The 14,233-nt window shown below is 49.9% G+C and overlaps 1 protein-coding gene across 2 annotated transcripts in view; it reads left to right on the forward strand.

Moving 5' to 3' along the window:
- The first annotated feature begins 483 nt into the window (after positions 1 to 483).
- The window catches only part of BACH2 (BTB domain and CNC homolog 2), a 349,262-nt gene continuing 335,512 nt past the window's right edge, over positions 484 to 14,233 (forward strand). Inside the window, exons 1-2 of one of the 2 annotated variants that reach the window (XM_084779401.1) lie at positions 2,103 to 2,543; positions 9,165 to 9,399. The gene's annotated coding sequence lies outside the window, so the exon portion shown is untranslated. Of the gene's footprint in view, positions 925 to 2,102; positions 2,544 to 9,164; positions 9,400 to 14,233 lie in introns of those variants that run through there. The other variant, XM_084779400.1, reaches the window with a different exon arrangement.

Genomic DNA, 14,233 nt, shown 5'->3' on the forward strand with positions numbered 1-14,233 from the left:
AGGGAGCCACTCTGTCAAGGCCCACTCCCCATAAAAGGAAGCCGGTTCAGCTTTCCAAGGGATCCTTGGTTCATCTTGTCCTGCTCCTTCAGGGAGGCTGTTGTCAGGCCCGGAATGTCAGGTTCCAAGTTGGCTTCTCCCTTTAATGAAGTGCCCACCGCTCTGGCGACCTCTCCACGTGCCCCAGTGGGCTGCGCAGCTAGTAGTAATCTCACTAGCCCCGCAAACCCTGACTTTGAAGGCTGGGGCAAAGCTAGGCGGAGCAATGCAATCGTCCGGGTGGGGAAGACTGGGCTCCGCGGGCCGCGCGGCCCGCACAAAGCCGGGAGACCGACGTCCGCGGCGGCGAGAGGCGCGCCCCCCTCCCCGAGCCAGGCGGCGAAGCGCGCGCGCGCCCGCCCAGGCCCGAGCCCCGGGAGCGCCATTCGCGGAACGGCTTACGCCAGTCACCCGTCGTACGGCGCCCCAGCGGCCGGGGAGGTGCGCTGCCCCGCTCCCGTAAAGTTATTGTGAATGGGGAGCGGGTGACGTCAGCGCCGAATGTCAACAATGTAGCGATTGAGAGTGTGGGCGTTCCGGGAGAGCGCGAGCCGCGCGGCGCAGCCAGCAGCCCCGCCGCCGCCGCCTCAGCAGCAGCCCCGCGGCCGCCGCGCACAGGGCTGCGGTCGACCCTGCGCCCCGCTTCGCCCGCCACCCCTCCCTCGCGGCCCGCCCCCGTCGTCGCCCCCGTCGCGCGCGCCGCTCCCCTCCCCTCCCCCCCTTCCCGGACTCGGGGGGCTGCGAGCGAGCTGCCATGTGATGCGCATCCCCTCAGCCTGCTCTCGGTGACCCCAGGACCGCCCACCACGCCGGCGGCCGGGAGGGGGCTGCGGGCTGGGAAGACGCGGGCCAGACCGGCTCAGGAGGACGAAAGTTCCCAGGAAGGTGAGTGCCAGACCGGGCCGCGAGCCCCAGCGACGCAGCCGGGGCAAGTTTGCGCGGGGAGCGGGCGCGCGGGGCAGCGGGCGGCGTGGGGCCGCGGCGGGCAGCGAGTCCGGAGGGCGTACGGCCGCTCCCCGCCCACGGCCGCCTTATGGCATTTTCTAGGAACGGGAAGGGGGTGGGAGCCGAGCGGAGGACGCGGCGGCGGGGCGCGCTCTCCCGCCTGCCTGTTTACGGCGGGCGAGGCGGCATTGTATTTTGCTCGCGTCGCCGGGTGTTTTGGAACAGCAGGGGGAGGAGGAGCCGAGGGTAATAAGTCAGTCGGAGGGCGGGAGGGCGGGTAGGGAGAGGAGCACAGCCCGAGCGGCAGCAGCTGTCAGACCCACGGCCCTGCCTCCGGCCCCAGCCGGCGCTCCGGCCAGCCGGGGTGGTCGGGTCCCAGCCCACCGCTCCGGCGCGCGGCAGCTCCGGGAAGACCGCGGCTCCGCGGCTCTGTGCCCAGCTGTCAGCTGCCGCCGGGTGGCTCGGACGACCGCGCCGGGCGCTAGAAAGAGGCAACCGTGGTTCTTGGGCGCAGAAGTGCCCAGTGGAGTTCATGGCTTCCGAGAAGGCACCTTGCACCCCCTCCCCTCTCTCCCTCTCAAACACACGTCCACACCTGTACGCTAGTCTCCGAATCCTTAGGGCTCCACCCAAGAGGCGAGTTTAAGGAAGGGACAACTCGCTGCACCTCCCTGCGCCGCGGCCCTCGGAGGTTCTCGCAGTTCGCTCACCCACAGGGTGTTCGGGAGACGGCAGCGGGCGGCGCTCATGGACTACCCCAGGTGCCCACGAGAGAGGGGACTCGACCCAGCATCTGGGCGACCTCAGGCTGGGCGAGGATTTGCAGGAACTTAGAGGAAGCCGGCAGGGTGGTGTGTATCTGAAGGGCACACTCTTGCCCCGGGGGTCCTGGGTACATAGCGTCTCCCCAACGTGTTCTTGCACACATGCAAGTTTGGCAACTTGGGCGAAGTTCCTGCCAGGCTGTGTCCAGGTGGTTTTATGTGTGACCAAACTAGGCTCTCCTCGCATTCCGCGTGTCCAGTCACTGCTGTCACTGCTGGAGCGTCCCACCCCCTTCCCTACCCGCCCCCCCCCCCCAGCTGCGACTTGCGGCGGGCTCGTGGGCGGCCAGGCGACGTGTTCCTGGATTTTCACCTTCGCTGTCTAGTGTTGTAGTCTCTCACTCTGTTAATTTCATCTGCTGAGTGTATTTAACTAAAAAGGGTAATTACTTTAGATAAAAACCCTTCCCTGCCTAGTGGGAATCTTGGCGGAGATGATGCTTAATGAGATTTTTTTTCCTTTTCTTTTTGCTTTTGTCTGTTTAAGAGTAAAATTAGAGATGTTAACGCTGATAACGGTTTTCTCAGATCATTAAAATGTAACATGTAGGAAATTGTGCCGCGCCGCTAAAGCTAGAGCTGACTGGAAAAGCTGGGCTTGAGCCGCCCTTTGCCACACCTCTAGTAGAGATGGCTATTTCCGCAAGTCAGCGGGGCGGCTTGCTTAAAATGTGAGGTCATACCATCCTGAGTCTCCAGCAGCTCACCAGCGGACCGCCCTTTCCATTCTTGCAGGTAATAAACGTGGTGGTGGGGGAAAAGACATCTTGTTAGTCTTGCTAACTCAGTGTTCCAACCAAAATACTCAGGTGAAAAAGATCTGTCAGTGCCCCTGCTGTAATTCAGTTTTCCAGGTGCTTACACTCACCACAAAACTTTGAATGGCTTCTGGTGTTCTGCTCTTTGAAATTATTGATTACCTACTTTGGCGCTACTTGCCGTTTTTTGAAACGCAGAGGCATTCGAATGAGGGCGGGTAGGTACCAGAAATGGGATATACAACCACAAAATGAAGTAGTTGGGTTGCTATTTACATTTTGTACTTAGTAGGCTTCGGGGTTGCCACGTGATTACCGCGCTTCGGTGGTGCAGCCTCCTGAGGTCTGCTCGTTCTGCAAGTGGGTAGAAATGTCAGTTCATAGGGATGTGTTTTCCTCAGGCACGTGAGGTCTAAGTCCTAGCTAGATTGTAAGCACTCCTGTTAGTCTTCTTCGGGCTTTGTATGTTGTAGCTCAGAATCTGCCAGGGAAGAGGAGGGAGGCAGAGTGGGTCGGAGGGAATAAAATATCCCTTTACTTTCAGTGCTACCAGTTCCTGGGAGGACGCCATGTATTCTCTTTCTATTGAATTATGCCCTTTGACTCAGAGTCTTCAGGCAATTCCCTTCCAGCCACTCACCTCTGGCTGCTGTGTGAGGGGCTTAATTATTTGCAACCTGCCTTGAAATCCCAGGATGAAAGGCACTGAATAAGTGCAAAGTATTGTTATTCAGATATGAAATTTAATGATCCATTACAGTTCATCAGGAAAATGCACTTTGCCGTGATGGGAGGAAGCGTTTCCACCTGATGGAGGATAATAATAAGTGCTTAAAAGTAGGTTCGGATTACAGATGAGACAATTAACTCCAGCCATGTGCTCTTCAATTTGTTGCAATTCATTTTGTGATCAAAGTGAGTTACAGAGAGCCAGATGGTCAGGTTCAAATCTCTCTCAAGCCAGCCCTGCACTTCTGTGCCCACTGTCAGCACAGCCAATGGGACTTAGTAATTCATTAGTGATTGTGAACTATCCCTCAGAATTTGTGATTGAGGCTCCTGCGATGCCAACAGAAGGGCCCAGGCCAATCAGTTTTGTTGGGAGCAGTTTAATTTTCCTTGGATTAGCTCCTGCTTAGCATCTCTGCTATGGGTCCAGCCTTAACAAGGAAGAAAGGTACCCTTGATCTCTCAAGCTCTGCTTTGGGGTTCCACTGCTCTGGGTTTTAAACCTTAGATTTCAGGCACAAGGTGTCTGGTTTGCTTCAAATGCTGGCGTGGCCCTTGAATGAGTGAGCCAGTGCTCACAGCACCTTGCTGTCTCTCTGAGGGGGAGGGGTAGCATGGTGCAGGTCCAGTGAAGAACAGCCTCAGAGGTAGGCAGTGGAGGACCAGGGCGTTTACAGACTGCTCTGCCCTGCTTAGCTCAGACTTTCTCACACCTGCTTTAGAATCCTGTCTCTGCCGTCTCCAAATCTTGCATCATAAACAAAGGGGCTTCGTTTTCACTTTCCACTGCCTCCTTCAAACTGTGTATCTATCTGGTCCTGATGCTGAGAGGGCATAGTGTAGGAGTGTGGGGTGCCAGTTGCCTGGAAGTCCTTGTCTGCTGTTGCCAGGCAGGAGTGGGGATGCTGCAGCTGGCTTTGTGCCGCCAGGTCCTTTGCCTGGTCCAGATTGTTATGTGGGATTCCCTATTCTAAAGCGTTGATGAGAATGGCTGTAAAAGCCTGGGTTGGGTCAGAGAGATGGCTTGGTAGAGAAAGAAGGGCTCTAGGCCACCAAGTCTGACCAGCCTGAGTAGCTTGAGTTTGGCGAGAACCGATTTCTGAAAGTTGTACTCCGTGTGTGTGTGTGTGTGTGTGTGTGTGTGTGTGTGTGTGAGAGAGAGAGAGAGAGAGAGAGAGAGAGAGAGAGAGAGAATAAACATGATTGTTTTTTAAAGCTGCAGGTGGCCTATTTCCCGCCACAGAGTATACTAAGACATCTTACTGTTTAATATTTTTCAGACTTACTTATTCTCTGAAGTCTGACCTGACACATTTGGTACATGTGTACTAAATGCTTAGTATAATGGTCAAGAAACCAGAAAGGCTGGAGAAAAATGAAGGCGTAAATTAGCTAGGATCTCAGTCAGAGACTACTACCTCCCCCCCCAACAGCCCCCCCCCCCCCCCCCGCACACCACTTTTTTTTAATGGAAAACTCAATCTGAAAGGTTAAGTGCTTCGTTGAGGGCACAGTGTTACCCATTGTTTTGAGCTGCCCAGTTTCTTCCTGTTGTTGCTGACCAAAGTAGAGCTGCTGCTTGTTGTTGAGTGCCTGGAGACGTCTATACATGCTTGCGCTGAGACCACCGAGCAAAGCAATAGGTCTGCTTTGTTGATTGCTCATGCTACACTAGGTAGTACTAAGTTCTTTACCTGCCCGCGTCTCACCGACTCCTGTGACGTAGGTGTGCTGCTGGTTCCTTGGGGTTGGCAAGTTCTCATCTGAACTTTTATCTCCAGAATTTCTGCTTGTAGAGCCTTAGCCTGCTGCTCACAGCTGCAGGGAGCTAAGGGTAGCTGTGAGTGCGGCCCAACACTTCACTGTAAAGTTACTTACAACCGTAGGAGCATGTTGTTGTTGTTGTTGTTAGAACTCCACTGTGAGGTTCTCAGTGGTGAACAGGGTGAACAGTGTGGTGTTGGGATGTCAAGAGGTGAGACTTGGCCTGGAGGTCCTTTCCCCATCTGAAATACACAGTCCTGCCCCAAGTCAGTGACTAGATTGCACTGTGGCAAGATGAGCAGCTGCAGCCTAGAGAGGACTTCACTTCACCTACATGGACCAGTGGACGAGATGAAGTGTGTTTGTCAACTCCCTCAGTACAGGCAGCAAACCCTCTTGCTTTCCATCCGGGTGGTGCAGTCAGTGACATCAGGCCCTACCAGAGGCAAAGTTCAGAAAGAAGTCAGGGCTGATGGCAAACCCTGGAATGTCTGTGAGGGGACTGGGGTTGCATGAGGGAAAGCAATATTTGAGAGAGAAAATTCTGTCTTCTCAGTGATAGCACATGGCAGGATATTTAATACATATTAAAATTCTATGTAAATATTTATTAAAGATTGGAAACAATGTGAACTAAATATTTTGTAAACTCAGTAAGGTTGCTCAGAATATTGCTAACTCATTTTTCTTTTCTTTTTTTTTTTTTTTTCTGTTTGGTTTTGTCTAGGAAATATTTAATAGAAAAGTTATTTGTCAATATTTTCCTCTGAGTTTTCAAAATTAAAAAAAAATTTTTGTTCATTTCACATGTCAGTCTACTTAAAGCTGAATTTTAGCCTTATGATCAATGGACTGCTCCCTTAAAGAGGAAAATAGTCTCGGAGTCTTTATGCCACTGTCTTTTCAAGGGCCACTTCATTTCTAAAGAATATATAGATTGATCTCACGAGTGGTACCACTTCAAGACTCTGACAAAGTTTCTCTTTGTTTGTCCTTGAGCCTCACCCCCACCTTTTTTTTTTCTACCAAAATAATGAATGTCCCCAATCAGAAAGCATTTCACGTACTAGTTCATTCTAAGTCCCGGGAATTACAGCCAAGATGCCTCTCGGTCTTCCCCAGTGACTTCATAATCACTGCTTTTCCAGAATATTCCCCTGGCTAACGCCTCCTTTGTTCCTTAGCCTGATCCCGAATTGTCATTTGGTTTCAAGACGTGTCATTTTCTTCCTGACTTTTTGTTTCCTTCCCGAGGACTTCAGGGACACATCGCCGCTGTACAGCGAGCCATTGCTCCTGGCCAGCTCCCTTGTGGCCCTGTGTCAGCTTTCATCTCCTCCTTTCGCAAGCATTAGCCCAGCCCTCCACCTCGCCTTATTCTTCTGGAGGCTGCAGCTAATACAGGCCGACTTCAGGTCATTTCAGAAGGAGGCGTTGGCATGTGCACATCTCTCTCACTGTGGTCCACTTCCCCTGTGTCTTCTCTCTCTCTCCTGCCACTTCAGGCAGATACTTCAGGAGCTTGCTGAGGACTAAGCTGTGGGAGGATGGGGCCCTCATGGCTCCAGTAGTGATTTCCGTTCCACCAATATGAGAATCAAGTGAACCAAATGAGCATGCGTGCTCACTAATTTTCCAAGTGTCCCAGAAGCCATAGATTTTCTGCCCCTCTTTAGTGTTTTGAGACAGGGTTTCTCTGTGTAGTTCTGGCTGTCCTGGAACTCATTCTGTACCCGAGGCTGGTCCCAAACTCAGAAGTCCACCCGCACACAGTTAAGTGTCTCTCACTGTGGCTGGTGACCCAGTCCTGGCCCTGGCCATTAAGAAGCACACGATGTAGTTGGAAGGATGCCCTTACCTAGTTGGTGCAGATAGCTCATTTTAACTCGTGTAAAGGGAAGGATACAGAGTGCGGGATTTCACTTAGCCAGGTTAGGGATGTTCCCCATCTCCAGATAGGAGTTTTAGACAAGGCCATTTTAAAATGTGGGGCTTGCTATTTTTCTCCAGCCTCCTAATGCTTTTAATTCACAACTGTCTTTGGCCCTTTGGAGTATTGTGTAACCCATGATATAACCCCTGGGGCCATCTTGGCAAATGATAGTCTTGTCTACAGAGTCCAGAATTGATTTATTTACCCGTGTCTTTAGAACTGGACAAAAAACAGAATTGCTAATTGCCCAAAGTACATTCATGTTCATACTTGGAAAAGAAATACAAGGTAGCATGGTTACTTTGAGCATTTTAACATCCTTTGACAATCTTTGAATGATCAGAAGCTACTCGGACTTTTCCTTCCAGGAGAATGTCTTGTGTTAGACCTATGCAAAGATGGTTAGTGAAAATGTGCACCCAGCATCTGATGAGAAAGCCCTGATCTCCAGCACAGTGGAGAAAGGAGGGGGAGGTAGGATTTGCAACCAAAAATGATTTTAAACCTTCCTTGGAAGCTCAACTTAATAGGAATGTTAAGTCTCTATTTAAGACAGATCAACTATGAAGCATGATAAAACTCCTCTTTTTTTCCATGTGTGTGTATATGTGTGTGTGTGTGTGTGTGTGTGTGTGTGTGTGTGTGTGTGAATTGCGTTGGCTCAATCATTCTAGCAACCCAGAATCCCAGCTGGCACCAGGAACTGAGTGGGAAGGCAGGCACTGGACACTACATACCTCATGCAATCAGGGGCCACCATGCTGTGTCCACCTCTCCACTTCTTCATCTATGGTGGGACGTCCATAGCTGGCATCAGGATGGACATGTGGGCAACTCACTCTGAAGCACTGGCTGTTTTCCTGACACCTGTCCAAGAGATAAACTTGGCAAACAGCTTCTCTGGGAACCTGGATGTGTATCTCCAGTCATGCTTACGATCCCCTTTCTAATGGCTGTGTTCCTTAGATCTTACTTAGTAAGCATTTAAGGACCAGAAAGCCAAAGTGATGACTTGGGAAGCTAGAGATAAAGAGGTAGAGCAGGAATCCTGTCTCTCCATCCCCAGGGTTTATCTGTGTTCCTCCCATCCTCTTGATAGGTGAAGAATTTGCCATTTGAGGTTTTTGAGAAGGGAAGGGGGAAAAAACACAATAAAAGCAATGATTCTTTTAATCCTGGGAACACTCCTCCCTGGAGGAGGAATTGCATTCACAACCAGTTCCATTAGCCTTCCTAATTGGGAATGTTAGCTAGCAGTGACAGAGAAAGTAGTAACCTTTGTCCCCATTCTAGGCAGTTTCAGGAAAAGATTATCTTGCCAGATTAGCATGTTGCAACTTTCAACTGGAGATCTGAATGGGGCTGAAGGACTCTGCTTGGCAGGCGTCCCAATTACCTGGTGTCTGCGAGGGTCATTGCTCAGAATGCTTACTCAACCCCACGCTGCCTGGGCTGGACACCAGAGTGGCATTTCGGCCAAGAGGCATTCTTGGGGCTGCTTGAACAAGAAGCGCTTGGGTAAGGCTCAGTTTGGGAAGTGATAAAGCCTATGAATGTACCGTGCTCATTTCTTTTAGCATTCAGTTCAAAATTTGGAGCTAGCTAAATGCGGAGATGCTCAGCGTGTCAGTGTTGGAGGTTTTAAGTGATTAAAAAAATCAAGCAGATGAGTGCAGAAAGATTTCTATGCAAACAATGATGAGCTTAAATTAAAGCTGCTGATTTAGTGTGAGAATTACTTGCATTGATTTGTAGAATATCTATATGGGTTCAAGATTCCATATTATGCAAATGAAAAAACCCTGAAGAGTCAAACTGAAGGGAAAAAAAAAAAGAAATTATCTGTGAAAGATATTATTACCATTCAGTGAGAGGGAAATGTAGACACATTTCGCATTAACCCTTCCTTTCCACACATCCCCTGGGATGACAAGAATCAGGGAATCTGACAGTCCTTGTCAGAATTCTAAGGAAGCTAGGCAGGCTTTGCTGTCAGTGCAGCCACCTCCATGTCACACTGTTGCCTTTTGGCCACCTGGTGTGTTAGCTAGCTCCTGCCCTCTGACCTTAAGCCAATATCAGAAAAGGGCTGTATAAATAGAATTTTATGAGGCAATGTCTAACCCAGCACATCCAGTGCATTACTTTTCTGAGATGGCGGCATTTGAGCAGGAGACGGGCAAGCAAGAGAGAAGCAGGGAACCTGCCGCAGTGGCGACCCGCTGATGGGAGTGCCCAGGTGAGCAGGAGCGGCCTCTCCATGGACCCAGCACCCGGGCGGGACGTAGAGACAGCAGACCAGAGGACACGAAACCACAGCAAAATGAAGATATAAGACACAGATGATTTTTCACGATACATTTGTCTGTGAGTGTCACTGGATCCCAACACTTTCAGCCTGCCACAGGTATGTCGTGTGGCACTTAAACTGCTCTTCAGGGGAAAACAACATGGTCAGGGATTTTGGATTTCTGTCAGCTAGTGGCAAAAATCCTGTGAAATTATCCCTGAAATCTTGACTATTATTGTGTGGGGAGGCAGCAAAGCCAACCTCTTCTGTCTTCCTGTACACCTCCCTGCCGCCAGCCCTGTTTCATTGATAAAAATGGGCTGAGAAATTTATTTCACAATTAGTTCAACCCATACTGTTAGTACAGTGGTGATGTCTGGACATTAGGAGAGGCTGATGGCTTAAGGGAACCATGCTTATCTTGGATAAAGTCATTGCCTGGTAAACAACTCCTGGGGGATGACATCTGAGCAGCTTTCCACCCCTCCAGCAACCATGCTATGTTGGGTTGGTGGCGCCATCTAGTGCCAGACTCTGGAACTGTGCTGGACTCTGTCTTCCTCATCCTTGACGTGGGACTCTTCAGAGCTGGGTGTGCAGTGGTTTTGCTGCGGAAGGGCACCATCCAGCGGAGGGTGCTCTCTCGTTCTTACCTTCTTCTGTTTCTCAGTATAAACAGACCTCCATGCCATCCTTTCCGCAGACTCCATAGCTCTTGGCACCCTTCCTTCTCTTTCTTTCCTCTACCCTTGATTCTTCCTCCACCTCCACCTCCACCCCCTTCCTCCTTCTCTCCCTCCCTCCCTCCCCCTCTCCTCGACCTCCTCCTAGTCACCAGCTTTTCTCTTCTTTGTTCTCCTCCCTTTGTCCTTTTCCTCCTGAGACTAAAAGTGTCTGAGAAGCTCTAGTAGGCAATAACCCAGCAATGCCTTTCTTGCCCTTTTTGAAAGTTTTCATATTTATTCTGCCCAGGAATCTCTTGGAAGACTTTGTCCTTCGTTCTCTGCTAATTAGACATTTTCCCAGACTCTGTCAAGTGTGGGGGCTGGGGATTCTCTTGATGAGTTTTGGAACTGTTGTTGCCGTATCACCTCCCACTTTTAAGGTACAAATGGGCTGAGCACACATACTTTAAGCTGTAAGTGTTCTCACGGGCTACCCTGCGATGCTCCGTCACGGACACGGACCCGTTGCACTTCGCTTTGAGACACTGTGCTCTGAGTTCCAGACACCAGTTCTTCCACACGCACTATGTGTAGAATTGAAGGCAGGTGGGTCAGATTGGGGGGGGGGGGATCTCGGTCTCCTCTCTCCGACAACCCTTCAATTCCCACACATGTCAAACAGCTCACAGTGTGCCTTTGACTGCAAGTCTCTTCGGAAAAAAACAGGAACTGTGCTTCGGTTACCAGTTCTTGTGGTCGATATGGCAGCTATTTTGATTTGTCAGAGCAGAGGAAAAGCAGTTAAATCTAGTTAAAATTAAAGCCAGTTAAAATTAACTGGCTCATGAGATTTGAATGCAGCTGTTCCACACATTGAAACACTGAAAGTGAGTTTTTTTTTTTTTTTAATTTTTTTATTACCACTACTGATTATTATTGGTCATTTCTTTTTGAGCCAGGGTGTAGATTATCTGTTTGTTTGTTTGTTTTTGTCTAATGTAGGAAAATAATAACTGGGTGGCGGCAGGTGGGGTGGGGAGGGGTTAGGGATGGTAGAGATTCTCCTGCGCCCCAGTTTTGCTTTGCCCTGTAGTGTGTGTATCTCTGCATGCAGGAGTATTGAGCAGTCAGCAGTTGCCACCAGCGGCTTGCTGACTCATGTGCCCTGGCTCTAGTGCTCTGTTGGCCTCTCTGCAGTGCTCAGGCCCCGGGTGGCCTGGCCAGGGTGGGAGGCGGCCGCCTTTGGGTCTCTGATCACTGTGTGCCTGGTTGGGATTCTTCTTCCCAATGTCTGCCTTTGCAGGGGCAGCATAGAGAACAACAGCGTTTCTGGAAATGCAGAAGGAAAAAAAAATCGATTTTTTTTACTTTCTTGTTTTGGGAATCTTCAAGCCCAGACCTTAGAGAGTTGACAAAAGAGAAAGGAGTGCTGCGGCTATTTCCTTCATAGCACCCCAAGGACTGTTCATAAAACTGAGGTCGGCACTCTTGGCATCACCGAGACCTGGCCCACTTGTCCCTCATGGGCAGCAGAATGCAGAACCAAGGGGCAGGGCAGAAAGGGGTGTGACTGGCAAGCCTGCCTTCCCTAGGTGACCACAGTCTTTGTTTGCATTTGTTGCTGGCTAGTGACATTAAAAACAAAAGCAGAGCACCTAGCCTTGGGTCAGGAGGATGCTGCGGGACTCCGCTGACTCGTTTGTTTACAAAGCTCAGTTTGGGTGCTTCAACGGAAAGTGTGAAATGCTGTTTTTCTGAGGGCTCTACATAAACTTCCTTCTGTGCGCAGGAGTTGATCAGAACATCCTAGACTCCCAGACAGTGAGGCGAACTGAGCTGAGCTGGCACAAGGAAAGCTTTGCAGGGCCTGAGACAGACAGCCTTGTAGGTGGCTTGGCGAAGGTTCCTGAGGGCTCTCCCGCCCATAATGAGGAAAAGCCACCGGTGACTGTAGCTGTGGTGTTGATGAACGTTGACGGACGTTCTTGGCTTCCGCCGATAAGGGTGACTCAACAGTATCAATAGGATTGTGACTTCTAATAATAACACAGTGTGAGCCCTTCAAAACATGTGGCTTTAGCCTTGCTCTCAGTGAAAGGTTGGAAAATGTTAGTTTGAGCTTTTTCCCCTGACCTCTTTATGTCACCAGAGTATGAAATTGTGTTTTCGTAGGTGAGATGATGACCCCATTGTTTTTTCATCTTACTGTTTTTAGTTTCATTATGACTAAGAAACCAAAGTGGATTATTTCATCGCTCAGAAATCTGTGCACTAAGCATCGCCTCCAGGGCTGTGTTTTGAGGGAAATGTGGCTGAAAAGCAAATCCTCCCAGAATGCAGAAAGGAAAAAACTGAACAGACCACAGGCCGGGAGCTGGCCGCCTCCTACACAGTCTATTGTGAAGGGCTGTGGGCTCGCTGAGTAGCATGATTGCCCTGTGAGTCATTGTCAAAGGATTCCAACAAGGGGGGCTGGGGGGGGGGGTCACAGAAAATGACACTCAGCCACCCTAGAGAGGAAGCATGCTGCCTGTTTCCATGGCCAGGGGCGGCCACTGTGCCCTGCTTGGTTGGTCTGTCTGTGAGACATCCCTGTTCTCCCGTTGGTTTGGTCTCCTGCAGGCTGTCAGGGGAGCCGCAGGACTTGTCCGTTCTGGAGTTAGTAGAATAGTCTCTGGGCTCAGGAAGAGCCTGCCTGCTCACAGTCCTGCACCTTTCGGGTGCTCTAAACATCCCTCCTTCAGAGTGCTGCCGCCCTTTGTCCTCCACTCCTGAGCTGCTGAGCAGGCCTTCTTCACAGCCCTGCCTGGCCAGGGACACGAACCCTTCTGCACAGCACTCATTGTAGGAGTTTTAAAAGAAGTAAATAAATAAATAACTGTGTGGGTGGGTGTGTGCGTGTGAGATGGTTGTGACCCCCGCCTGGCCTGGCAGGGGTACTGGGCCCTGTCTTCTACAGACTTGCTCTTAATCTCTGAGCCATCTCACCAGCTCATCACAGTGTTGTTGTTGTTGTTGTTGTTGTTGTTGTTGTTGTTGTTTTAAATCACTAAATAAAGTTTGATGTCAGGCTTGCCTCTTTCAAACTTCTTTTAACAATAGCTCTTTTGTCTTACACTGTCTTGTTGGTTTTTGGGAGTTGTATCTTTTACTCTCAGCTCTTCTCTGTGTTGCCCTAATAGGGATGTTCAGTAAAGGCGGAGTGAACGAAAGGACTCACTGGGTCTCCAGCTCTGAATCTCACACCTGCTGTGCTTTTCTGTCCATAGAAAAAGCACAGACTCCTCAGCAAGATATTTAAAGCTCTTAAAAAACCCGTCCCTACCATGAGACTTCAGGCGTATTTGTATTTTGCATGGCTTTCCAATTGCAAGTTATTATCTTGGTTCTGAAATTTTAGAAATTTATTCTAAAAACTACATTTTGAGCAAATAAATCCTGATAACGCCGTAGGCCCACTCTTCTCGCCGGACTCTGTTAGGCAGAACTCTGTGTCAATGACACTCTGTCTGGAGAAGGTTGTGACTTTTGTTGAAGATGACATATGTGTTCCATGACAGCAGTGTGTGCCTGGAGAACCAGAGTGGATAGCAGAGATTGGTGTGGAGGGAGGGAGGGGCTGGCAAGGGCTGAAGGGAAGGAACACATTAAAGAGTAGAGCTGGAGCCAGGCGTGGTGGCGCACGCCTTTAATCCCAGCACTCGGGAGGCAGAGGCAGGTGGATCGCTGTGAGTTCGAGGCCAGCCTGGCCTACAAAGCGGGTCCAGGTCAGCCAAGGCTACACAGAGAAACCCTGTATCAAAAAACAAAAAAAAACAAAAAACAAAAAAACAAAAACAAACAAAAAAAAAGAGTAGAGCTGGAAAGCAACTCCTCAAGATGGGGTGGCGTTTGCTGATGGGTGTTAATTCCTTGTTTGTCTTTATGTCTCAGCTTCTGGTTCACACCCTGCTGTTCCTTGTTGTCGGTTGGCACCACCCTGTCCTTGCCTTTCCTTCCCTCCTTCCTTCCTTAAGAAAAGGACTCACTCTGTAGCCATGGCTTGCCTGAAACTTGCTATGTGGACTAACTTGGTCTCGAAGGTACAGAGATCTTCCTGGTCCTCCCTCCTGAGTATTGTGGTTAAAGGCATCGATCAGCATACCCAGCATGTGTTTTTCTTGACTAGTCACAAATTAGACCTTCCCAAAGTACAGTGCTTAGAAGGATATGGAGGATTCTAAGTGTAAACCTAGTTTTCTTCCTTCCTTCCTTCCTTCCTTCCTTTCTTTCTTTCTTTCTTTCTT

Source organism: Acomys minous, assembly GCF_964271855.1.
Source record: "Acomys minous genome assembly, chromosome: 1".
Classification (NCBI taxonomy): domain Eukaryota; kingdom Metazoa; phylum Chordata; class Mammalia; order Rodentia; family Muridae; genus Acomys; species Acomys minous.